The following is a 24,751-nucleotide window of genomic DNA, read 5'->3' on the forward strand; positions in this document are numbered from 1 at the left end:
CGGTATATCATGCGTAGTACTGGTACATATGTAACGAAGGTCTCATTTCCGCGGTATGATAATAATAAACACGTTTTATATATATTTAATACATAAATTTTATGCGCGGAGATCACAAAACCGCGAATATAACGCGCGGGGTCTTCTCCCATTTATGGAATTAAAATTTTAATACTATACGTAAAGTCTCGAGTACAGGTAGGTAGGTATATATATCTGCGAAATGTACAAAGAGTTTTATATATATATATATATATACATATAAATATACACATGAGTTTGCGGTACATAATTTATCAGAAAGTATCACTCGTACCTTTTAAAGAATATTATAAGACGTCGTGAGAGTAACGCGCAAACATTTGCTTTCCTTGAATTATTACCGTGGCGACTAGAAGATAGATCAATATATGTATACACATCGGTCCAAGATATATGGGATCTTTTTACCGTGCGACTACAATATTTATAAATGTTGAAATTGCCGAGATATCGATCGATCCGCGTTTTTTCTTTTTCTCTCGTTCATTCCTTCCTTCTTGTAATTCAGTTTAATTTAATTATTTTCATTTTTATTCCACAGCATCCTCGAGACGTCTTGAACTCGACGTAGCGGAAATCGCCGATGTGTAGAGTGTGTGTAAGGAGTGCGGCAAAGAGAGATAATCGTAAAGTACGTATCATATGTGTGCAGCAGCGCGTACGTGAGCGCACGACAAAGAAACTGGCTTCTTTTCTCATATGGGAATCGTGAGGTTTAAAACTTTGCTGCTGCTGCTGCTGTTGCTGCTGCTGCTGCTGGCGCAGGCTAACGTCGTTGCAATGAAAATTTACTGCAAGGTGAGAAACTACGGCTAACTAATCGCTGTAATCGATCTGGCCCTCGACGTTCTTAAAACGTTTCAGGATTTAAATCCCCAAGAGACACACGTAGAGCGGAACGGGGTAGCGCTAAATTCACTTGAAAGAAACATACTATGATAATAATTCAAAGGAAAAAACTATTTAACGTAGATCTTGAAAAAAGTCGATAAAAATCGTCGTAACCTTAGGAATATTATCCAGGGTTTCGCACGAGTTCTAAAGATATTCGTTCGTTTAATTTCGTTTCGTCTCTCGCGCACACTTCACCTGGTATATTAACCACCTTTTTCCTTTTTTGCACGATCTCCTTTCTTCTCATTTTTACTTCTCCTACGACCTGTTATTATAGTAGAGATAATTTGAAGCGTAAAGGATCTTTAACACCGTGAAAAGTCTCCGCTATATCATTACGCATTCGACCGTCGATCCTTCGCGAACAAAAGCTCGTGTTCCGAATTTTTATTCCGCCATTTTTCCAGCCTGATTTTTTCGCAGAGAGAAAAATTTTTCTCGATCGCTCGAAGGTGTTGTGTAGCTGGTCGCAAAAAGTCCCTGTATGATAATGAGCTATTAACGTTCGTACGCAGTTTTTCCTTTTTTCATCTTTGCTCCTCCTTCTCTTTTTCTGATGCCAGAAGATCTCCGTGACAGATTGCGGGTCGTTGTATATGGTGTCGGCCGCCCGTACGTTATAACTTAATTCTGGGAAATTAAAAATTTTATGTATCCTCGGAGAATGAAAATTTATCGCGAGAGATGAACGTTTAATGTTGCACGGGGGATGGATCCTCGCTAAACGAGAATAAAAAATCGGGATCATCGTAGGAGGAGAGCGAAAAATGAGATGTGGAAAATTAATAAAAATCGTCGTCGCAAGGGCAACGGAGAGAGATTCGTTACGCTGCTTTAATTCTCGCTGTACACGTACGTACGTACGTACGTACAGCTATAACGTAGAGATCCTCCGAAGAAGGCGAGGCGAGATCCTGCTCGGTCGCATTTTACCTACGGCGTAACGCGAGGCGCGAGGGAATATCACAATTGCTGTGGATTTCGAGGACGAACTCTGACGCCCGGTAACCTCCGGGGTTAAAATCCTTCGCCCTTAAAGAGCGAGTGCGTTGTTACGTTCCGCGCGACGCATAGTATAATGTAAATCTTATGAATTCGTGAAAATGCGTTATTTTTCATACGCGTCAACAAAATTAGAGAAAAAAGAGAGAGGAGGTAACAACGGCCGCCTTGTATCCCGCGCAGCTCACGATGCGATCGCGCTAAATGTGAATTTCCATTTTCATTATATATTTATTATTGTGTGGAAATGTAGTTTCCACGTGATCCTGATATGGGATTGTATCGTTAACGGAGAATTCTCGACGTCGATTTCGCGCTCGGTATTATTGTAATCGAGTCAGTGTCCCGTTCGGTCTCTCGCACATATTGTAATGAAAATTATTTTTTCCCATTCCTTTTACTACTTTGCTGTCTATCGGCGATACCGCGTTCTATCGATCCGCTGCACAGTTGCAGTTACTGGGAAAACGCGACCTAAAACTGTCAACGGGATCGAAGGATATATTCCCTGCATCGGTCGCCAATAAATCGACGTTCGTAATAGAAATATATTCATAAAATACCCCGTAACTGTACAATCGTCGCTCTCGCTCCCTGAACAAAAATTCAATTTTTCATTTTCATCTGTTCTGTTGAAAACCGCGAGTCTCTTTCATACTCGTTCGCAGACGGAAGGATTTTTCTATTTCTAGCGAAAGAAGGAATAAAAAAAAAAATAGGGAAACTGGGGAGGGAAGGAAATCTTTTACGAATAGTCACAATAGCGATAAATTCTTTCGCACCGTGCTATCGTGTTTTAATGATTTCTATTTACAGAGGTTTGCATCTCTGCAATAAATTCGCGAACCCTGCCGGCCGTCATTACATTGACTTTGATTGTGGGTTATTTGTAGTCGCGGATCTTGCGCTAGACGTTTCAGGGATTCTTATTATCATCGACGAACAACTTCGCTTTTTCCTATTAGAGACGGCTGGAAACGTCTAGAGCTAGATTTGTCAGCGTTAGCACAGGTAACGCGCGCAGAAAATTGTCCAGGAAATTTACTAGAACCTCTAGGCTGGTGTAAAAATATTCGCGAACAATAATAGGAAGAAAGAAAAAAAAGTATATATATAAATCAACGAGAAATAGGAATTCCGGATCTAATTTCAAAATCTATCGAGAAACGATCGCGTAAATCTCCACATCGAGACAAATGTCGTATTCTACAATCGTACATCTATTATTAACACACGATGATAATTTAATACAGCGTCCACATCTTTGTCGAAGTTTGTTTGAAAATTATAAACAATATGCAAGGTCCTTTCGGCTGAGGTCATATATCTGGAAACCGTGGGCCGAGTCCCTAGTTAGTGCGTAAAAGTGATGAAATTTTGTCGGTGAAAAAAAACGTTCGAAGCCAAAAGTGATGAATTTAACGACACGCGGCCTAGTCAATTAATTACAGTTTTCGGTGGGGAGAGAAGACAGTTTTCAAGTGGTATCCTACGATCGTCGTTCGAATCTGTATCGAAATAATTGATTTCTTATAGAAATAAAAAAAGTTATACTTTTTAAAACGCGACACCCGGTTTATAAGTCTGCCCTTCGTGACGGAGAGGAAGTGGGCGCGATAACTAAATATGTCCAGGACAGGTAACGCGTAGGACCTCTGAATCAGACTCGATATGTTGAAAAACATCATATGATACCCGGATTATGGAGTTCTTCGGAAGCCAGAAGAATCGACCGAGCGAGGTGGTTGAACCCAGAAGACCTTAGGAAACCGAAGCAGCTAGTCGATCGTAGAGAATCTGCAGAAAACTCGACTAAAACCTACGCTCTTTTCATTCCAGTTAAAAACTGAAGAAATCCACGCCGGTTATAATCGAGTCGAGGAACGGGATAAAAAATTTATAGAGAAAATCCAAATCGATTGATACGAAAAACCCCAGAAGAGACGAGAATACTTTGAATCGGTCAATATTTATTTCCGACGTTCCTTCGAAGGCGTCAACAATTTTTTTTTACCAGCTTTGATACAGGTGGCGTACAACGTTACGTATTATGATTTCTGATTTATTGGTCAATTGCTCTCTTACCGTCTACAGGTGCACATAGGGTACTAATATCTACCGTATACCTATAAGTATATTGCGGGTTTCATGTTCTTCGAGGTACACGAGATTTTTGATTCATTATATTTATTCATTTTTCGTTTTCTCCCTTTTTTCCTTTCTTTTTTTTTTGGAGAAATAGAAAGAATATTTTTTTCTTTTCGAAATGCCATCTTGAATATATCCATCGATTCAAGTACTTGGTTACTTACTTACTTGCCTACTTGATCCAGGTGATGCGATATGAAAGCCGCACGTGCGATTCCGTGTAATTTACGAGCGTTGAAAACGTAGACACAATAGAAATTACTGCAAGTTTACTGGATGACTGGTTTTAATAGCGTATTATATCCACACCGTTCTAATAGCGCCGCGTCATAATCTCGCAGAATATTGTTCTCTAGTTGAATAGTTTTGAAGCATGTATTTTATTACGGCCCGAGGGTGATTCGTATTTCTTATTTATTCGTCAATTTTTTTTTTCTTTCTCTTTTCTACTGCGATCTCGCAACTTTCCTTCCGTCTCTCGAACATTGAATAGCTGCACGATTGATATATGCATGCACTTACCCGTAACATTATCGCATAATACTCCGGTCTCTGTACAATTTTGTAAAAGTTTCTATCGATTGTAACGAAAGTGAGACGTGTCTTTTTTTTTTTTCTTTTCTTTCTTCTCATGTCCGCGATCATTTCTATTCTATCTCGGTACTTCGATTGAGACTATCGGTCCCCTTTACATCGATTCTTCGGAGCAAATTAGTCCGAAGAATTCTATGAGAGATTACGGTGAATAATAGTTTTGTCAATGAAAAATAAAGTAGCTACCTATATCCTTGCTTTTCATTTCCGAGGAAACTTGACTGGCTCGTTTCAACAGCTGAGAATTTGACTTCCCCCCAGCGTATCGCAATACCTGGATTTTTCAAATTTTTTAACGACGCCTACCAGTCGCTCGATACATTTTTCTCACGATCTTATTTCTCTCGATTCTTGTTTCCGTTTTCGTTAATTTTACTGTACGACTTGTGCCGCGTTGTCAGCAGATAATAAAAAGACAAAATGAAGTACTTTCAAAGGTGTTGCCCGTTCGCGTAGTGTACGCAAAACGCGTCAGCTTTTATTATTGCAGAGCAAACTTTGAGTTCGCAACTAACGCCGGCTTTTCGTGGTAATTACAGGGCAGCGAAACGCTAGTAGCTGCTGACCGTTCGACATTTATCTCCCGTAATTCGCGACTACAAAGAGAATACGTTTTGTAACTTTGTTTTATTTCGTTCCATTCTTTTTTTTTTTTTTTTGATTTTTGAAAACGAGTTATCGGTAGAGGTTTTTGCTACTCATATCCGACAGTGAATAGTAGAAACGGTTTCGAATTTAATCGCAATGAAATGATCTGCAGGCGTAAAAAAAATGGCGAATCTTCCGAAAGTGCGATTCGCTGAATATAATCGAAATGTGCAGCGGTACAAAGTACAGTAGCATAACAGCAACCAACCGATTCCTTTGAGATGAAATGAATCACAGCGTCACCTGCACCAGCGGTGTGCCTACTTAGAGTAGATTATCTTTGTGAGTTTCTATTTATAGAGAGGAGATTAAAATATAGGTATAGAGTAAAATACAGAGAAGTTTAAAAAAGGTATCGGGTTTATAGCCTTATAGGTAGAAACGCGTTCGTCGTCCGCAGGTATACCCTGCCTACCTCCACCACGTGCCTGTGGATGGATCACTTGCCGCAACGACAAAAGCTCATTTTAATCGCAAGTGTAACGCGTTCCCAGGTATTTTTAGTTCGTACCCTTTTTACCAGCGTCCCATTAGGCGTTTTTAGACACGTTATAAGTCCATCGTCTGTATTCGCTTATGTGAAAAGTCTCTCAGGTTATTCAGATTTCAAGGAGATGTGGAGCCGCGTCCGATCATTTTTTTTAAAATTGTCTCTCAGCTAAGGATGTCTCTTTATTTTTTTTTATTATTATTTCCTTCTCGTTTCCCGCTTCGAGTCATTGGATCATAAATGATTGATTGTCATCGGTTGAATCGCGTGTAATCAATTTCGGCTTTATAATTGTTCGATCGAAAATGATTGATTGAGATAGTATGATCGTGCCTGAGGCGTTGCATATGGTATTGTAGAAATTTGACGAATTCACCGGACGTATTGCAGGACATTTTTAAATGGTCAATCATGGGCAGGTAATTCAGTCCTCCGTTAACGTATTTCTCGTCTCTGACGATGAGACGATGCGAACGCAGCAGTCGAAGGCGCGACGTCAACAAGGAGCGAACATTAAGGTATTACGATTTTAGGCGTTAGCGTCGTCATTTTCTACGCGATACAACGCACCGTATAATATTTCGTCGTGAACGTCATGATCTCGATATTCGATAGGTATTTTTTCGATTCACTACTTTGCAATAATATGCATTTGGAAAAATCCAATATTCGCATAGTTATATTTAAACGCTGTGAACATTTTTCCATCTATCTAATCAAAAAAGTTACAGTCTGATTTTGGTTCGATAATGCTCTTGTTCGATTTGGTAACTGTACTGTGTTTCTTAGATGATATATTTTCTTTTTTTTCGTCAGGTCGATAATCGGTGGTCAAGGACTTTGCCCAGTTCTTCGCAGTATTCGTTCAACTTTGGACTGGAATACATGCGGAGCAGTTACGTGGCATCTGGCAACATTTTAAAGGTATTTGCAACGATCGTTTTTTTTCCTTTTCAATTCGACTCCCCGCTAGTATAAAATAATGCCTAATGCATACCTGTTGCAAGTTGCGAAAAAATCCCTTTTCGATTACCGCTTACCTAAGAGCGAGTTAACCGGTCTTAAAAATTCCTTGAAGCGTTTCTACCTCATTTTAGTCTATAGTTCTCGTCAAATTACCTTAGATTATTGCCCCCTTGACCTTTATTAGCTGGGTGCGTTGATTAATCGAACGAAAAAAATATCGAGATTAGCTTTTAGCTATTTTTAGCTCAATTTAATCGACGCATTCGTGTTCGTTACGACTTTTAACGTAGGCAGAGCGTCCTGGACTCATTGGAACAAATACTTTATCTCTTGCCTCAAAAAAACCCCAAGCCTGTAACTCAGGGTATCACTCAAGATTTTATAGCAGAATTACTAGTAGTTTCTAGAGAGTTTGCGAAGTTATCTTCATATATTTTGATCTCACTGCCCGTGCGAAAGACGTGACGACACGAATCGTCGTGATGTCACACCTTTGCCAAGTTATGGTTTCTACTCTACGCGCTCACCGTACGTCGCTAAGGCATATATCACCGCATACGATTGCGGTGCGTGAATGAATAAATGAATAGTTAACTAACTAAATAAATGGATGAATGAATAAATGAACACATGAATTTAGAAGCATCGTAATCAATGCCAATTAATAATTATTGATAATTAAATAGATGGAATTATCAATTCAATTAATTTATGTGTTTATTCATCCATACATTCATTCATTTATGCATTTATTCAGTCATTGAGTCTTTCATCTATTTATTCATTGATTGATTCATTTATTTAGTGGGTCATCTATTTATTTATTTATTGAATTATGAATTTACACATGATGCCCATACAACTAGCATTGTAAAGCAATAATCGTCGCGTCTCTGATTGCAGACTGTTTCACTGTTAGTTATCAATCAATTGATTATTACGAATAGTATTTTGGACTTTTGATTGATACATCACTATTTCGGGAACATTTTTCATTAGTCAATTGATCGAATGAATAGATGAATAAATAAATAAATAGCTTGAATTATTAATTCAATCAATCGGTATGATTTTGATGTCTCTCATTCCTCTGTTCATTCATTCAGTCATTTATCTATTCATTTTTTTATCAAATCATAAATTCATGCACGATTAATATACCTATATAGTCTCACATGTGAAGCTATCGTCGCGTCTATGACTGCAGACTTTTCTAGTAATCAAATAATCAATTATTATTAATAGTATTTTGAGCTGTTAATTGTTTCATGAGGAATTCGCGAGCATTTTTCATTATTTAATTATTTGAATGAATATATAAATAAGTAAATATATTAAATAATGATTTCAATTAATTAGTGTGATTTCGATGGTTCTTGATTTATGCCTTCATTCATCATTTCATTCACTTATTCATCTAATCATTTATTCATTGAATGAGGAACTTATTCATGAGAAAAATCTAAGGCTATATGCTTACCATTTTTTGGTGTGAAAAAGATTATTCACTTATTCCAATGTCAGGCACCTGAATTCGGTATCCAAATTCACACGTGTTTCGAATAGAAGAAGTTGGCATCGTAACTTCGGACTAGGAATATTTTTCTTCGTTGAAATCTCGAATAATTAGGCAGAAATAATCAATCCCTCATGCACTTACACGTTAGTAATTATTCAGTGATAATGTTCTCAACTGCGAGATAGTGTAACCCATGTTCAAGGACTATAATTCATCTATCTAGGTACAGGATTTAGGAATTCATCATAGGTTTAGCAATAATCTCCGCTGTTATATTTTGAGCAAATTTATTCATATATTTTAGGTTCAGCTTTACAACTTTACTTTATTTCTGGTGGGACATTTTCTTTCAGGTTTTCAATCAGTCACCACGGCGGCTAATTCGTCGCAGTACTCATTCAACTGCCAACCACGAAGGGCAGGAGTTATACATGGCATCGCACAATTCGTTCACAGGTATGAAATAATTATCAGTCAGTATGATAAAAGTTAGTTATAAGTATTATAAAAATATATTCAATTTGATATATTATAACATCACATTGGCAGTAATATATCAACATATAATATAATATAACATAGAATTAATATATTGACATAGAATATAATATTGGTAATAATTTATTCTTATATTACACGTCATTGTTAATTCACTTTTCGTATGTTTTAGGTATCCAAAGATGCTGCCGCCGTAGCTGCTGTTTGACCGGACTCCCCCTGTTCATCAGGGGGAGTCCACCCGTCCCCTGGGACTGCGCGGCCTCCCACCGCCCCCGGGGTCCCAGGGGACCCAGTCCCCGAGGACATGTCTTCGGGGATGCGGTATCCCCGCTGGAGGGGATGCCATATCCCGAGGGACATGTCCTCGGGAACTGGTCTTCGGGGACACGTGTCCCCCCAGGGACACGTCCCCGGGGATGCGGTATCCCCGCTGGAGGGGATGCCGGGTCCTTGGGGGCGTGGCCTTGGGGGAATACGAGTCCTCGAAAATCCCGGGAAAAGGAGGTCCCAAGCGGTCACTCGTTTTCTTGATTTCTCTAGAGAAACGAAAAACAAAGTGTCCGCTTGGGACCTCCTTTTCCCGGGATTTTCGAGGACTCGTATTCCCCCAAGGCCACGCCCCCAAGGACCCGGCATCCCCTCCAGCGGGGATACCGCATCCCCGGGGACGTGTCCCTGGGGGGACACGTGTCCCCGAAGACCAGTTCCCGAGGACATGTCCCTCGGGATATGGCATCCCCTCCAGCGGGGATACCGCATCCCCGAAGACATGTCCTCGGGGACTGGGTCCCCTGGGACCCCGGGGGCGGTGGGAGGCCGCGCAGTCCCAGGGGACGGGTGGACTCCCCCTGATGAACAGGGGGAGTCCGGTCAATGACGTTGGAGGAACTGCGACCTGTAACACAAATGACAAATACATAATTAGTTAAGGCAATACATGACTTATTGTATGATCAATCATGTAACCCAATGTATTACTTATTTTATGACTAAGTATATAAGTATATAAGATGTTTAAATTGTAATAAATTGTACCAAGTTATGTGATGATAAATTATTGTCTTGCCTTATTGGCGTATCTGATGAATTATTTTATGGGGGTGCATGAATTTACAAAGTCCAATGGGTAATACTGGGTGATCTGATTCTATGAGAAGGATTTTGAAAATCTTTTTCAAGGGGGTGCAATTCATATCAGATGCAAAATTCAAGTCATGATGTATCAATCACTTATATTTATATTATTTTTGTATCCAAGAATAAGATCAATAAATTTTTCCGTATCTCTTTAAGAGAAGAAATTGAGTGAATCATTGAAAAACCATCCCGCAATTCCCGAGGAATTTTTCAGGTGTTGCACCAAGTGCATTTGCATTACGTCCTTTCGCTGAGCTCATAATAGAGAACGTAATCGAACTACGATGGGAAGCAGTCGTTTGAACGATTTAAAAAGTATTTATTGACAGCCGAAACAAATCAAAACGATTTTGCATAAAAAGTTTATTAAAAATAATAGCTGAATCTAATTTGTATCAGTTAAATATATCGATTGATTATCTCAAAATGCTGGAAGATAAAATTAAACGCTTATAATTCAATTGAAAAATCATCTCTCGGAATTTCAAAGGATTGTTGAGAACCCGGGCGAGTATACTTATAACGACGGTGTTTAGTACGAATAGTTGGAAGAGCGTGATCAAAATACAAATAAAAAGTTAGCGCAACTGATTTTAACAATATTCAACTAAATTGTGCACGAAAGCTTGCTCACCGTTCCCTCTCTCCATCGTCGCTCTGAGGAACCTGCGTTGCTACTGATGTCGCTCCTCATGTCGTTGCTGATGTCGCCTCTTCTGTCGCTGAAGCTGAACTGCCGTTGTATCCAAGACGGAAAACCTACGACATACATGTACTCTCTTAACCATATACCAAATTGCACGCTCTCGATCGGATGTTTTGTGATTGACTGCAATGCGCATACCTATTGATTCGTAATTTAATTTATTATTAAATACTTTGGGTTAATTCAATGAATACATGAATAAATGAATAAATGGATAGATAAATGAATGCTTCGGAAATACCGATGAATTTTTGAATAGATTGAAATACTATTCATAGTGAATAATTGTGCGAAATACTATCCATAGTAATTAATTGTTTAATTACGCTGAAACAGTCCGCAATAAAGAATGCGACGTTGCGTTAAAAGTATATAGGCAACGCGTGTAAATTCATGTTTCGATGAATGAATATACAGTTGACTCATTAAATGAATGAATGGATAAATGAATAAACGGATGAATAAATGAATACATAAATGAATGAATAAATAAAGAAATGCATGAATAAATAAATGCTTCAGAGATACTGATGAATTATCGAATACTTTGAACTACTATTCATCATAATTAATTGTTTGATTATTGAAAGAGTCTGCAATCATCGACGCAACGATTGCTTCGCGTTGAGAGTATATAGGCATCACGTGTGGATTTATAATTCGATGAATAAATAAATGGTGAACTTGATGGATGAATAAATGGATGAATAAATAAATCAATGAAAAAAGCAATCAATTAATCAATCCATCAATCAATCAATCAATCGATTAAGAAATGAATGAATCAATAAATGAATACATAAATGCTTCAGAATTACTAATGGATTATCGAATACTTTGAACTGCTATTCATCATAATGAATTGTTTGATTACTGAAAAGGTCTGCAATGATGAACGCGATGATTGCTCATGTTGAAAGTATATGGGCATCACCTATAAATTTATGATTCGATAAATGAATAGTTGACTTACTGAATGAAGGAATGGATGAATAAATGACTGAATTAATGAATAAATGAATGAATTATTAAAAAAATGCTTCAGAAATACTGATGGATTATTGAATAGTTTGGAATACTATCCAAAATAATGAAATTATTTGACTACCGAAACAGTCCGCGAAAATGGACGCGACAATTGCTTGGCGTTCAAAGTATATGGTTAAGACGTATAAATTTATAATTCGATGAATAAATAAATAGCTAACTTCCGAAATAAATGAATAGATAAATAAATGAATGAATAAAGATATGAATGAATGAAGAAATGAAAAAAGAAATGAATGAATAGAGAAATGAATAAATAAATGAACACCTAAATTTTAGTACTTCCGAAACGCAACCGGAGAAATTCCGACAACTAAGGAACTACGGCTCAGCAGTAACTGCGTACTATTTCTTACCGCAATGTATTTATTTTCCTTTCTCCCACCTGTCTGGCAAACTTTTTTTGCTTCTCCAAGGATGTACGCGCTACGATTGACGTCGCTCCTTACAACGCGTGATGACGCTTAGGCTGCTACGGCCATACTGCCGATGTTTCGGAAAAGAAGGATCCACTTGCGTGACGCCCTGCAGACCGAATACCGAAACGCAATAGCGTTTGCTTGCGCCGCAAAGTAACGTCTGAGGGACAATCATTTCATGATGCTTTCTGGACGTTGAAATGAGCAACGAACACGACAACCAAGTTCAAGTTCAGCTAATCAGCAAGGCAGTCCAAATATCTGCAATTTTTCAGTTCTAATTGTTAGATCAATAAATTGTCGATATTTTTTTCGAATTGGGTACACGATTTATTTAGCACATTTTCTACGACCCGGAATCTCAGCGAAAGGGTAGATTCGGCGGCACGAAATAAGGTCTCTAGTGTTTTTTAGCCGAAAGAGCTGCAAAAATCGCTCGGAAAATGAGCAAAGACTATAGTCTTTGGTGTCTTTCGACCCCCGAATCTGCCAAAATCGCGCGAAAAATGAGCAAAGACTATAGTCTTTGATGTTTTTTGACCCCTGAATCTGCCAAAATCGCGCGAAAAATAAGCAAAGACTATAGTCTTTGTCTTTTTGACACCCTCAATTCTGCCAAAATCGCTCGAAAAATGAGCAAAGACTATAGTCTTTGGTGTTTTTTGACCCCTAAATCTGCCGCAATCGCGCGAAAAATGAGCAAAGACTATAGTCTTTGGTGTTTTTTGACCCCTAAATCTGCCAAAATCGCGCGAAAAATGAGCAAAGACTATAGTCTTTGTCTTTTTGACACCCTCAATTCTGCCAAAATCGTTCGGAAAATGAGCAAAGACTATAGTCTTTGGTGTTTTTTGACCCCTAAATCTGCCAAAATCGCGCGAAAAATGAGCAAAGACTATAGTCTTTGTCTTTTTGACACCCTCAATTCTGCCGAAATCGCTCGAAAAATGAGCAAAGACTATAGTCTTTGTCTTTTTGACACCCTCAATTCTGCCAAAATCGCTCGAAAAATGAGCAGACTATAGTCTTTGGTGTTTTTTGACCCCTAAATCTGCGAAAAACGCGCGAAAAATGAGCAAAGACTATAGTCTTTGGTGTTTTTTGACCCCTAAATCTGCCAAAATCGCGCGAAAAATGAGCAAAGACTATAGTCTTTGTCTTTTTGACACCCTCAATTCTGCCAAAATCGCTCGAAAAATGAGCAGACTATAGTCTTTGGTGTTTTTTGACCCCTAAATCTGCCAAAATCGCGCGGAAAATGAGCAAAGACTATAGTCTTTGTCTTTTTGACACCCTCAATTCTGCCAAAATCGCTCGAAAAATGAGCAGACTATAGTCTTTGGTGTTTTTTGACCCCTAAATCTGCGAAAAACGCGCGAAAAATGAGCAAAGACTATAGTCTTTGTCTTTTTGACACCCTCAATTCTGCCAAAATCGCTCGAAAAAAGAGCAAAGACTATAGTCTTTGGTGTTTTTTGACCCCTAAATCTGCCAAGATCGCGCGAAAAATGAGCAAAGACTATAGTCTTTGTCTTTTTGACACCCTCAATTCTGCCAAAATCGCTCGAAAAATGAAAAAAGACTATAGTCTTTGGTGTTTTTTGACCCCTCAATCTGCCAAAATCGCGCGAAAAATGAGCAAAGACTATAGTCTTTGTCTTTTTGACACCCTCAATCCTGCCAAAATCGCTCGAAAAATGAGCAAAGACTATAGTCTTTGGTGTTTTTTGACCCCTAAATCTGCCAAAATCGCGCGAAAAATGAGCGAAGACTATAGTCTTTGGTGTTTTTTGACCCCTAAATCTGCCAAAATCGCGCGAAAAATGAGCAAAGACTATAGTCTTTGTCTTTTTGACACCCTCAATTCTGCCAAAATCGCTCGAAAAATGAGCAGACTATAGTCTTTGGTGTTTTTTGACCCCTAAATCTGCGAAAAACGCGCGAAAAATGAGCAAAGACTATAGTCTTTGGTGTTTTTTGACCCCTAAATCTGCCAAAATCGCGCGAAAAATGAGCAAAGACTATAGTCTTTGTCTTTTTGACACCCTCAATTCTGCCAAAATCGCTCGAAAAATGAGCAGACTATAGTCTTTGGTGTTTTTTGACCCCTAAATCTGCGAAAAACGCGCGAAAAATGAGCAAAGACTATAGTCTTTGTCTTTTTGACACCCTCAATTCTGCCAAAATCGCTCGAAAAATGAGCAAAGACTATAGTCTTTGGTGTTTTTTGACCCCTAAATCTGCCAAAATCGCTCGAAAAATGAGCAAAGACTATAGTCTTTGGTGTTTTTTGACCCCTAAATCTGCCAAAATCGCGCGAAAAATGAGCGAAGACTATAGTCTTTGATGTTTCTTGACCCCTAAATCTGTCAAGATCGCGCGAAAAATGAGCAAAGACTATAGTCTTTGTCTTTTTGACACCCTCAATTCTGCCAAAATCGTTCGGAAAATGAGCAAAGACTATAGTCTTTGGTGTTTTTTGACCCCTAAATCTGCCAAAATCGCTCAAAAAATGAGCAAAGACTATAGTCTTTGGTGTTTTTTGACCCCTAAATCTGCCAAAATCGCGCGAAAAATGAGCAAAGACTATAGTCTTTGATGTTTTTTGACCCCTGAATCTGCCAAAATCGCGCGAAAAATGAGCAAAGACTATAGTCTTTGGTGTTTTTTGACCCCTAAATCTGCCAAAATCGCGCGAAAAATGAGCAAAGACTATAGTCTTTGTCTTTTTGACACCCTCAATTCTGCCAAAATCGTTCGGAAAATGAGCAAAGACTATAGTCTTTGGTGTTTTTTGACCCCTAAATCTGCCAAAATCGCGCGAAAAATGAGCAAAGACTATAGTCTTTGGTGTTTTTTGACTCCTAAATCTGCCAAAATCGCGCGAAAAATGAGCAAAGACTATAGTCTTTGTCTTTTTGACACCCTCAATTCTGCCAAAATCGCTCGAAAAATGAGCAAAGACTATAGTCTTTGGTGTTTTTTGACCCCTAAATCTGCCAAAATCGCTCGAAAAATGAGCAAAGACTATAGTCTTTGGTGTTTTTTGACCCCTGAATCTGCCAAAATCGCTCGAAAAATGAGCAAAGACTATAGTCTTTGTCTTTTTGACACCCTCAATTCTGCCAAAATCGTTCGGAAAATGAGCAAAGACTATAGTCTTTGGTGTTTTTTGACCCCTAAATCTGCCAAAATCGCGCGGAAAATGAGCAAAGACTATAGTCTTTGTCTTTTTGACACCCTCAATTCTGCCAAAATCACTCGAAAAATGAGCAAAGACTATAGTGTTTGGTGTTTTTTGACCCCTAAATCTGCCAAAATCGCGCGGAAAATGAGCAAAGACTATAGTCTTTGTCTTTTTGACACCCTCAATTCTGCCAAAATCGCTCGAAAAATGAGCAGACTATAGTCTTTGGTGTTTTTTGACCCCTAAATCTGCGAAAAACGCGCGAAAAATGAGCAAAGACTATAGTCTTTGTCTTTTTGACACCCTCAATTCTGCCAAAATCGCTCGAAAAAAGAGCAAAGACTATAGTCTTTGGTGTTTTTTGACCCCTAAATCTGCCAAGATCGCGCGAAAAATGAGCAAAGACTATAGTCTTTGTCTTTTTGACACCCTCAATTCTGCCAAAATCGCTCGAAAAATGAGCAAAGACTATAGTCTTTGGTGTTTTTTGACCCCTCAATCTGCCAAAATCGCGCGAAAAATGAGCAAAGACTATAGTCTTTGTCTTTTTGACACCCTCAATCCTGCCAAAATCGCTCGAAAAATGAGCAAAGACTATAGTCTTTGGTGTTTTTTGACCCCTAAATCTGCCAAAATCGCTCGAAAAATGAGCAAAGACTATAGTCTTTGGTGTTTTTTGACCCCTAAATCTGCCAAAATCGCGCGAAAAATGAGCAAAGACTATAGTCTTTGGTGTTTTTTGACCCCTAAATCTGCCAAAATCGCGCGAAAAATGAGCAAAGACTATAGTCTTTGTCTTTTTGACACCCTCAATTCTGCCAAAATCGCTCGAAAAATGAGCAAAGACTATAGTCTTTGTCTTTTTGACACCCTCAATTCTGCCAAAATCGCTCGAAAAATGAGCAAAGACTATAGTCTTTGGTGTTTTTTGACCCCTAAATCTGCCAAAATCGCGCGAAAAATGAGCAAAGACTATAGTCTTTGATGTTTTTTGACCCCTAAATCTGCCAAGATCGCGCGAAAAATGAGCAAAGACTATAGTCTTTGTCTTTTTGACACCCTCAATTCTGCCAAAATCGTTCGGAAAATGAGCAAAGACTATAGTCTTTGGTGTTTTTTGACCCCTACATCTGCCAAAATCGCGCAAAAAATGAGCAAAGACTATAGTCTTTGTCTTTTTGACACCCTCAATTCTGCCAAAATCGCTCGAAAAATGAGCAGACTATAGTCTTTGGTGTTTTTTGACCCCTAAATCTGCCAAAATCGCGCGAAAAATGAGCAAAGACTATAGTCTTTGATGTTTTTTGACCCCTGAATCTGCCAAAATCGCGCGAAAAATGAGCAAAGACTATAGTCTTTGGTGTTTTTTGACCCCTAAATCTGCCAAAATCGCGCGAAAAATGAGCAAAGACTATAGTCTTTGTCTTTTTGACACCCTCAATTCTGCCAAAATCGTTCGGAAAATGAGCAAAGACTATAGTCTTTGGTGTTTTTTGACCCCTCAATCTGCCAAAATCGCGCGAAAAATGAGCAAAGACTATAGTCTTTGTCTTTTTGACACCCTCAATCCTGCCAAAATCGCTCGAAAAATGAGCAAAGACTATAGTCTTTGGTGTTTTTTGACCCCTAAATCTGCCAAAATCGCGCGAAAAATGAGCAAAGACTATAGTCTTTGGTGTTTTTTGACCCCTAAATCTGCCAAAATCGCGCGAAAAATGAGCGAAGACTATAGTCTTTGATGTTTCTTGACCCCTAAATCTGTCAAGATCGCGCGAAAAATGAGCAAAGACTATAGTCTTTGTCTTTTTGACACCCTCAATTCTGCCAAAATCGTTCGGAAAATGAGCAAAGACTATAGTCTTTGGTGTTTTTTGACCCCTAAATCTGCCAAAATCGCTCAAAAAATGAGCAAAGACTATAGTCTTTGGTGTTTTTTGAACCCCTAAATCTGCCAAAATCGCGCGAAAAATGAGCAAAGACTATAGTCTTTGATGTTTTTTGACCCCTGAATCTGCCAAAATCGCGCGAAAAATGAGCAAAGACTATAGTCTTTGGTGTTTTTTGACCCCTAAATCTGCCAAAATCGCGCGAAAAATGAGCAAAGACTATAGTCTTTGTCTTTTTGACACCCTCAATTCTGCCAAAATCGTTCGGAAAATGAGCAAAGACTATAGTCTTCGGTGTTTTTTGACCCCTAAATCTGCCAAAATCGCGCGAAAAATGAGCAAAGACTATAGTCTTTGGTGTTTTTTGACCCCTAAATCTGCCAAAATCGCGCGAAAAATGAGCAAAGACTATAGTCTTTGTCTTTTTGACACCCTCAATTCTGCCAAAATCGCTCGAAAAATGAGCAAAGACTATAGTCTTTGGTGTTTTTTGACCCCTAAATCTGCCAAAATCGCTCGAAAAATGAGCAAAGACTATAGTCTTTGGTGTTTTTTGACCCCTGAATCTGCCAAAATCGCTCGAAAAATGAGCAAAGACTATAGTCTTTGTCTTTTTGACACCCTCAATTCTGCCAAAATCGTTCGGAAAATGAGCAAAGACTATAGTCTTTGGTGTTTTTTGACCCCTAAATCTGCCAAAATCGCGCGGAAAATGAGCAAAGACTATAGTCTTTGTCTTTTTGACACCCTCAATTCTGCCAAAATCACTCGAAAAATGAGCAAAGACTATAGTCTTTGGTGTTTTTTGACCCCTAAATCTGCGAAAAACGCGCGAAAAATGAGCAAAGACTATAGTCTTTGTCTTTTTGACACCCTCAATTCTGCCAAAATCGCTCGAAAAAAAAACAAAGACTATAGTCTTTGGTGTTTTTTGACCCCTAAATCTGCTAAGATCGCGCGAAAAATGAGCAAAGACTATAGTCTTTGTCTTTTTGACACCCTCAATTCTGCCAAAATCGCTCGAAAAATGAGCAAAGACTATAGTCTTTGGTGTTTTTTGACCCCTAAATCTGCCAAAATCGCGCGAAAAATGAGCAAAGACTATAGTCTTTGGTGTTTTTTGACCCCTAAATCTGCCAAAATCGCGCGAAAAATGAGCAAAGACTATAGTCTTTGTCTTTTTGACACCCTCAATTCTGCCAAAATCGCTCGAAAAATGAGCAAAGACTATAGTCTTTGTCTTTTTGACACCCTCAATTCTGCCAAAATCGCTCGAAAAATGAGCAAAGACTATAGTCTTTGGTGTTTTTTGACCCCTAAATCTGCCAAAAAACACCAAAGACTATAGTCTTTGGTGTTTTTTGACCCCTAAATCTGCCAAAATCGCTCGAAAAATGAGCAAAGACTATAGTCTTTGATGTTTTTTGACCCATAAATCTGCCAAGATCGCGCGAAAAATGAGCAAAGACTATAGTCTTTGTCTTTTTGACACCCTCAATTCTGCCAAAATCGTTCGGAAAATGAGCAAAGACTATAGTCTTTGGTGTTTTTTGACCCCTACATCTGCCAAAATCGCGCAAAAAATGAGCAAAGACTATAGTCTTTGTCTTTTTGACACCCTCAATTCTGCCAAAATCGCTCGAAAAATGAGCAGACTATAGTCTTTGGTGTTTTTTGACCCCTAAATCTGCCAAAATCGCGCGAAAAATGAGCAAAGACTATAGTCTTTGATGTTTTTTGACCCCTGAATCTGCCAAAATCGCGCGAAAAATGAGCAAAGACTATAGTCTTTGGTGTTTTTTGACCCCTAAATCTGCCAAAATCGCGCGAAAAATGAGCAAAGACTATAGTCTTTGTCTTTTTGACACCCTCAATTCTGCCAAAATCGTTCGGAAAATGAGCAAAGACTATAGTCTTTGGTGTGTTTTGACCCCTCAATCTGCCAAAATCGCGCGAAAAATGAGCAAAGACTATAGTCTTTGTCTTTTTGACACCCTCAATCCTGCCAAAATCGCTCGAAAAATGAGCAAAGACTATAGTCTTTGGTGTTTTTTGACCCCTAAATCTGCCAAAATCGCTCGAAAAATGAGCAAAGACTATAGTCTTTGGTGTTTTTTGACCCCTAAATCTGCCAAAATCGCGCGAAAAATGAGCGAAGACTATAGTCTTTGATGTTTCTTGACCCCTAAATCTGTCAAGATCGCGCGAAAAATGAGCAAAGACTATAGTCTTTGTCTTTTTGACACCCTCAATTCTGCCAAAATCGTTCGGAAAATGAGCAAAGACTATAGTCTTTGGTGTTTTTTGACCCCTAAATCTGCCAAAATCGCTCAAAAAATGAGCAAAGACTATAGTCTTTGGTGTTTTTTGACCCCTAAATCTGCCAAAATCGCGCGAAAAATGAGCAAAGACTATAGTCTTTGATGTTTTTTGACCCCTGAATCTGCCAAAATCGCGCGAAAAATGAGCAAAGACTATAGTCTTTGGTGTTTTTTGACCCCTAAATCTGCCAAAATCGCGCGAAAAATGAGCAAAGACTATAGTCTTTGTCTTTTTGACACCCTCAATTCTGCCAAAATCGTTCGGAAAATGAGCAAAGACTATAGTCTTTGGTGTTTTTTGACCCCTAAATCTGCCAAAATCGCGCGAAAAATGAGCAAAGACTATAGTCTTTGGTGTTTTTTGACCCCTAAATCTGCCAAAATCGCGCGAAAAATGAGCAAAGACTATAGTCTTTGTCTTTTTGACACCCTCAATTCTGCCAAAATCGCTCGAAAAATGAGCAAAGACTATAGTCTTTGGTGTTTTTTGACCCCTAAATCTGCCAAAATCGCTCGAAAAATGAGCAAAGACTATAGTCTTTGTCTTTTTGACACCCTCAATTCTGCCAAAATCGTTCGGAAAATGAGCAAAGACTATAGTCTTTGGTGTTTTTTGACCCCTAAATCTGCCAAAATCGCGCGGAAAATGAGCAAAGACTATAGTCTTTGTCTTTTTGACACCCTCAATTCTGCCAAAATCACTCGAAAAATGAGCAAAGACTATAGTCTTTGGTGTTTTTTGACCCCTAAATCTGCGAAAAACGCGCGAAAAATGAGCAAAGACTATAGTCTTTGTCTTTTTGACACCCTCAATTCTGCCAAAATCGCTCGAAAAAAAAACAAAGACTATAGTCTTTGGTGTTTTTTGACCCCTAAATCTGCTAAGATCGCGCGAAAAATGAGCAAAGACTATAGTCTTTGTCTTTTTGACACCCTCAATTCTGCCAAAATCGCTCGAAAAATGAGCAAAGACTATAGTCTTTGGTGTTTTTTGACCCCTAAATCTGCCAAAATCGCGCGAAAAATGAGCAAAGACTATAGTCTTTGGTGTTTTTTGACCCCTAAATCTGCCAAAATCGCGCGAAAAATGAGCAAAGACTATAGTCTTTGTCTTTTTGACACCCTCAATTCTGCCAAAATCGCTCGAAAAATGAGCAAAGACTATAGTCTTTGTCTTTTTGACACCCTCAATTCTGCCAAAATCGCTCGAAAAATGAGCAAAGACTATAGTCTTTGGTGTTTTTTGACCCCTAAATCTGCCAAAATCGCTCGAAAAATGAGCAAAGACTATAGTCTTTGATGTTTTTTGACCCATAAATCTGCCAAGATCGCGCGAAAAATGAGCAAAGACTATAGTCTTTGTCTTTTTGACACCCTCAATTCTGCCAAAATCGTTCGGAAAATGAGCAAAGACTATAGTCTTTGGTGTTTTTTGACCCCTACATCTGCCAAAATCGCGCAAAAAATGAGCAAAGACTATAGTCTTTGTCTTTTTGACACCCTCAATTCTGCCAAAATCGCTCGAAAAATGAGCAGACTATAGTCTTTGGTGTTTTTTGACCCCTAAATCTGCCAAAATCGCGCGAAAAATGAGCAAAGACTATAGTCTTTGTCTTTTTGACACCCTCAATTCTGCCAAAATCGCTCGAAAAATGAGCAAAGACTATAGTCTTTGGTGTTTTTTGACCCCTGAATCTGCCAAAATCGCTCGAAAAATGAGCAAAGACTATAGTCTTTGATGTTTTTTGACCCCTAAATCTGCCAAGATCGCGCGAAAAATGAGCAAAGACTATAGTCTTTGATGTTTTTTGACCCCTAAATCTGCCAAAATCGCGCGAAAAATGAGCAAAGACTATAGTCTTTGTCTTTTTGACACCCTCAATTCTGCCAAAATCGTTCGGAAAATGAGCAAAGACTATAGTCTTTGGTGTTTTTTGACCCCTAAATCTGCCAAAATCGCGCGAAAAATGAGCAAAGACTATAGTCTTTGTCTTTTTGACACCCTCAATTCTGCCGAAATCGCTCGAAAAATGAGCAAAGACTATAGTCTTTGGTGTTTTTTGACCCCTAAATCTGCCAAAATCGCTCGAAAAATGAGCAAAGACTATAGTCTTTGGTGTTTTTTGACCCCTAAATCTGCCAAAATCGCGCGAAAAATGAGCAAAGACTATAGTCTTTGATGTTTTTTGACCCCTGAATCTGCCAAAATCGCGCGAAAAATGAGCAAAGACTACAGTCTTTGGTGTTTTTTGACCCCTAAGTCTGCCAAAATCGCGCGAAAAATGAGCAAAGACTATAGTCTTTGTCTTTTTGACACCCTCAATTCTGCCAAAATCGTTCGGAAAATGAGCAAAGACTATAGTCTTTGGTGTTTTTTGACCCCTGAATCTGCCAAAATCGCTCGAAAAATGAGCAAAGACTATAGTCTTTGTCTTTTTGACACCCTCAATTCTGCCAAAATCGTTCGGAAAATGAGCAAAGACTATAGTCTTTGGTGTTTTTTGACCCCTAAATCTGCCAAAATCGCGCGGAAAATGAGCAAAGACTATAGTCTTTGTCTTTTTGACACCCTCAATTCTGCCAAAATCACTCGAAAAATGAGCAAAGACTATAGTCTTTGGTGTTTTTTGACCCCTAAATCTGCGAAAAACGCGCGAAAAATGAGCAAAGACTATAGTCTTTGTCTTTTTGACACCCTCAATTCTGCCAAAATCGCTCGAAAAAAAAACAAAGACTATAGTCTTTGGTGTTTTTTGACCCCTAAATCTGCTAAGATCGCGCGAAAAATGAGCAAAGACTATAGTCTTTGTCTTTTTGACACCCTCAATTCTGCCAAAATCGCTCGAAAAATGAGCAAAGACTATAGTCTTTGGTGTTTTTTGACCCCTAAATCTGCCAAAATCGCGCGAAAAATGAGCAAAGACTATAGTCTTTGGTGTTTTTTGACCCCTAAATCTGCCAAAATCGCGCGAAAAATGAGCAAAGACTATAGTCTTTGTCTTTTTGACACCCTCAATTCTGCCAAAATCGCTCGAAAAATGAGCAAAGACTATAGTCTTTGTCTTTTTGACACCCTCAATTCTGCCAAAATCGCTCGAAAAATGAGCAAAGACTATAGTCTTTGGTGTTTTTTGACCCCTAAATCTGCCAAAATCGCTCGAAAAATGAGCAAAGACTATAGTCTTTGATGTTTTTTGACCCATAAATCTGCCAAGATCGCGCGAAAAATGAGCAAAGACTATAGTCTTTGTCTTTTTGACACCCTCAATTCTGCCAAAATCGTTCGGAAAATGAGCAAAGACTATAGTCTTTGGTGTTTTTTGACCCCTACATCTGCCAAAATCGCGCAAAAAATGAGCAAAGACTATAGTCTTTGTCTTTTTGACACCCTCAATTCTGCCAAAATCGCTCGAAAAATGAGCAGACTATAGTCTTTGGTGTTTTTTGACCCCTAAATCTGCCAAAATCGCGCGAAAAATGAGCAAAGACTATAGTCTTTGTCTTTTTGACACCCTCAATTCTGCCAAAATCGCTCGAAAAATGAGCAAAGACTATAGTCTTTGGTGTTTTTTGACCCCTGAATCTGCCAAAATCGCTCGAAAAATGAGCAAAGACTATAGTCTTTGATGTTTTTTGACCCCTAAATCTGCCAAGATCGCGCGAAAAATGAGCAAAGACTATAGTCTTTGATGTTTTTTGACCCCTAAATCTGCCAAAATCGCGCGAAAAATGAGCAAAGACTATAGTCTTTGTCTTTTTGACACCCTCAATTCTGCCAAAATCGTTCGGAAAATGAGCAAAGACTATAGTCTTTGGTGTTTTTTGACCCCTAAATCTGCCAAAATCGCGCGAAAAATGAGCAAAGACTATAGTCTTTGTCTTTTTGACACCCTCAATTCTGCCGAAATCGCTCGAAAAATGAGCAAAGACTATAGTCTTTGGTGTTTTTTGACCCCTAAATCTGCCAAAATCGCTCGAAAAATGAGCAAAGACTATAGTCTTTGGTGTTTTTTGACCCCTAAATCTGCCAAAATCGCGCGAAAAATGAGCAAAGACTATAGTCTTTGATGTTTTTTGACCCCTGAATCTGCCAAAATCGCGCGAAAAATGAGCAAAGACTACAGTCTTTGGTGTTTTTTGACCCCTAAGTCTGCCAAAATCGCGCGAAAAATGAGCAAAGACTATAGTCTTTGTCTTTTTGACACCCTCAATTCTGCCAAAATCGTTCGGAAAATGAGCAAAGACTATAGTCTTTGGTGTTTTTTGACCCCTCAATCTGCCAAAATCGCGCGAAAAATGAGCAAAGACTATAGTCTTTGTCTTTTTGACACCCTCAATCCTGCCAAAATCGCTCGAAAAATGAGCAAAGACTATAGTCTTTGGTGTTTTTTGACCCCTAAATCTGCCAAAATCGCTCGAAAAATGAGCAAAGACTATAGTCTTTGGTGTTTTTTGACCCCTAAATCTGCCAAAATCGCGCGAAAAATGAGCGAAGACTATAGTCTTTGATGTTTCTTGTCCCCTAAATCTGTCAAGATCGCGCGAAAAATGAGCAAAGACTATAGTCTTTGTCTTTTTGACACCCTCAATTCTGCCAAAATCGCTCGAAAAATGAGCAAAGACTATAGTCTTTGGTGTTTTTTGACCCCTAAATTTGCCAAAATCGCGCGGAAAATGAGCAAAGACTATAGTCTTTGGTGTTTTTTTGACCCCTAAATCTGCCAAAATCGCGCGAAAAATGAGCAAAGACTATAGTCTTTGGTGTTTTTTGACCCCTGAATCTGCCAAAATCGCGCGAAAAATGAGCAAAGACTCTAGTCTTTGATGTTTTTTGACCCCTAAATCTGCCAAGATCGCGCGAAAAATGAGCAAAGACTATAGTCTTTGTCTTTTTGACACCCTCAATTCTGCCAAAATCGCTCGAAAAATGAGCAAAGACTATAGTCTTTGGTGTTTTTTGACCCCTAAATCTGCCAAAATCGCGCGAAAAATGAGCAAAGACTATAGTCTTTGGTGTTTTTTGACCTCTGAATCTGCCAAAATCGCGCGAAAAATGAGCAAAGACTATAGTCTTTGATGTTTTTTGACCCCTAAATCTGCCAAGATCGCGCGAAAAATGAGCAAAGACTATAGTCTTTGATGTTTTTTGACCCCTAAATCTGCCAAAATCGCGCGAAAAATGAGCAAAGACTATAGTCTTTGTCTTTTTGACACCCTCAATTCTGCCAAAATCGTTCGGAAAAT

The 24,751-nt window shown here is 38.8% G+C and overlaps 2 protein-coding genes across 17 annotated transcripts in view; one reads left to right on the forward strand and one right to left on the reverse strand.

Moving 5' to 3' along the window:
- Window positions 1-9,026, forward strand: part of LOC105693825 (ATP-dependent RNA helicase DDX42) — a 32,997-nt gene extending 23,971 nt beyond the window's left edge. For all 5 annotated transcript variants that reach the window (XR_007278248.1, XR_007278244.1, XR_007278247.1 and 2 more), the window contains 4 exons: window positions 584-840; window positions 6,635-6,742; window positions 8,657-8,759; window positions 8,974-9,026. The gene's annotated coding sequence lies outside the window, so the exon portion shown is untranslated. The remainder of the gene's footprint in view (window positions 1-583; window positions 841-6,634; window positions 6,743-8,656; window positions 8,760-8,973) is intronic.
- Window positions 9,027-9,684: 658 nt separating this feature from the next.
- Window positions 9,685-24,751, reverse strand: part of LOC105693834 (paired box protein Pax-9-like) — a 51,048-nt gene continuing 35,981 nt past the window's right edge. For 7 of the 12 annotated variants that reach the window (XM_048654909.1, XM_048654902.1, XM_048654900.1 and 4 more), the window contains 3 exons: window positions 12,051-12,374; window positions 10,576-10,700; window positions 9,685-9,699 (listed from right to left, as the gene is read on the reverse strand). The gene's annotated coding sequence lies outside the window, so the exon portion shown is untranslated. Of the gene's footprint in view, window positions 9,700-10,573; window positions 10,701-12,050; window positions 12,375-24,751 lie in introns of those variants that run through there. The other 5 variants (XM_048654910.1, XM_048654906.1, XM_048654903.1 and 2 more) reach the window with 4 other exon arrangements.

This window comes from Athalia rosae, chromosome 4 (assembly GCF_917208135.1).
Source record: "Athalia rosae chromosome 4, iyAthRosa1.1, whole genome shotgun sequence".
Lineage (NCBI taxonomy): Eukaryota > Metazoa > Arthropoda > Insecta > Hymenoptera > Athaliidae > Athalia > Athalia rosae.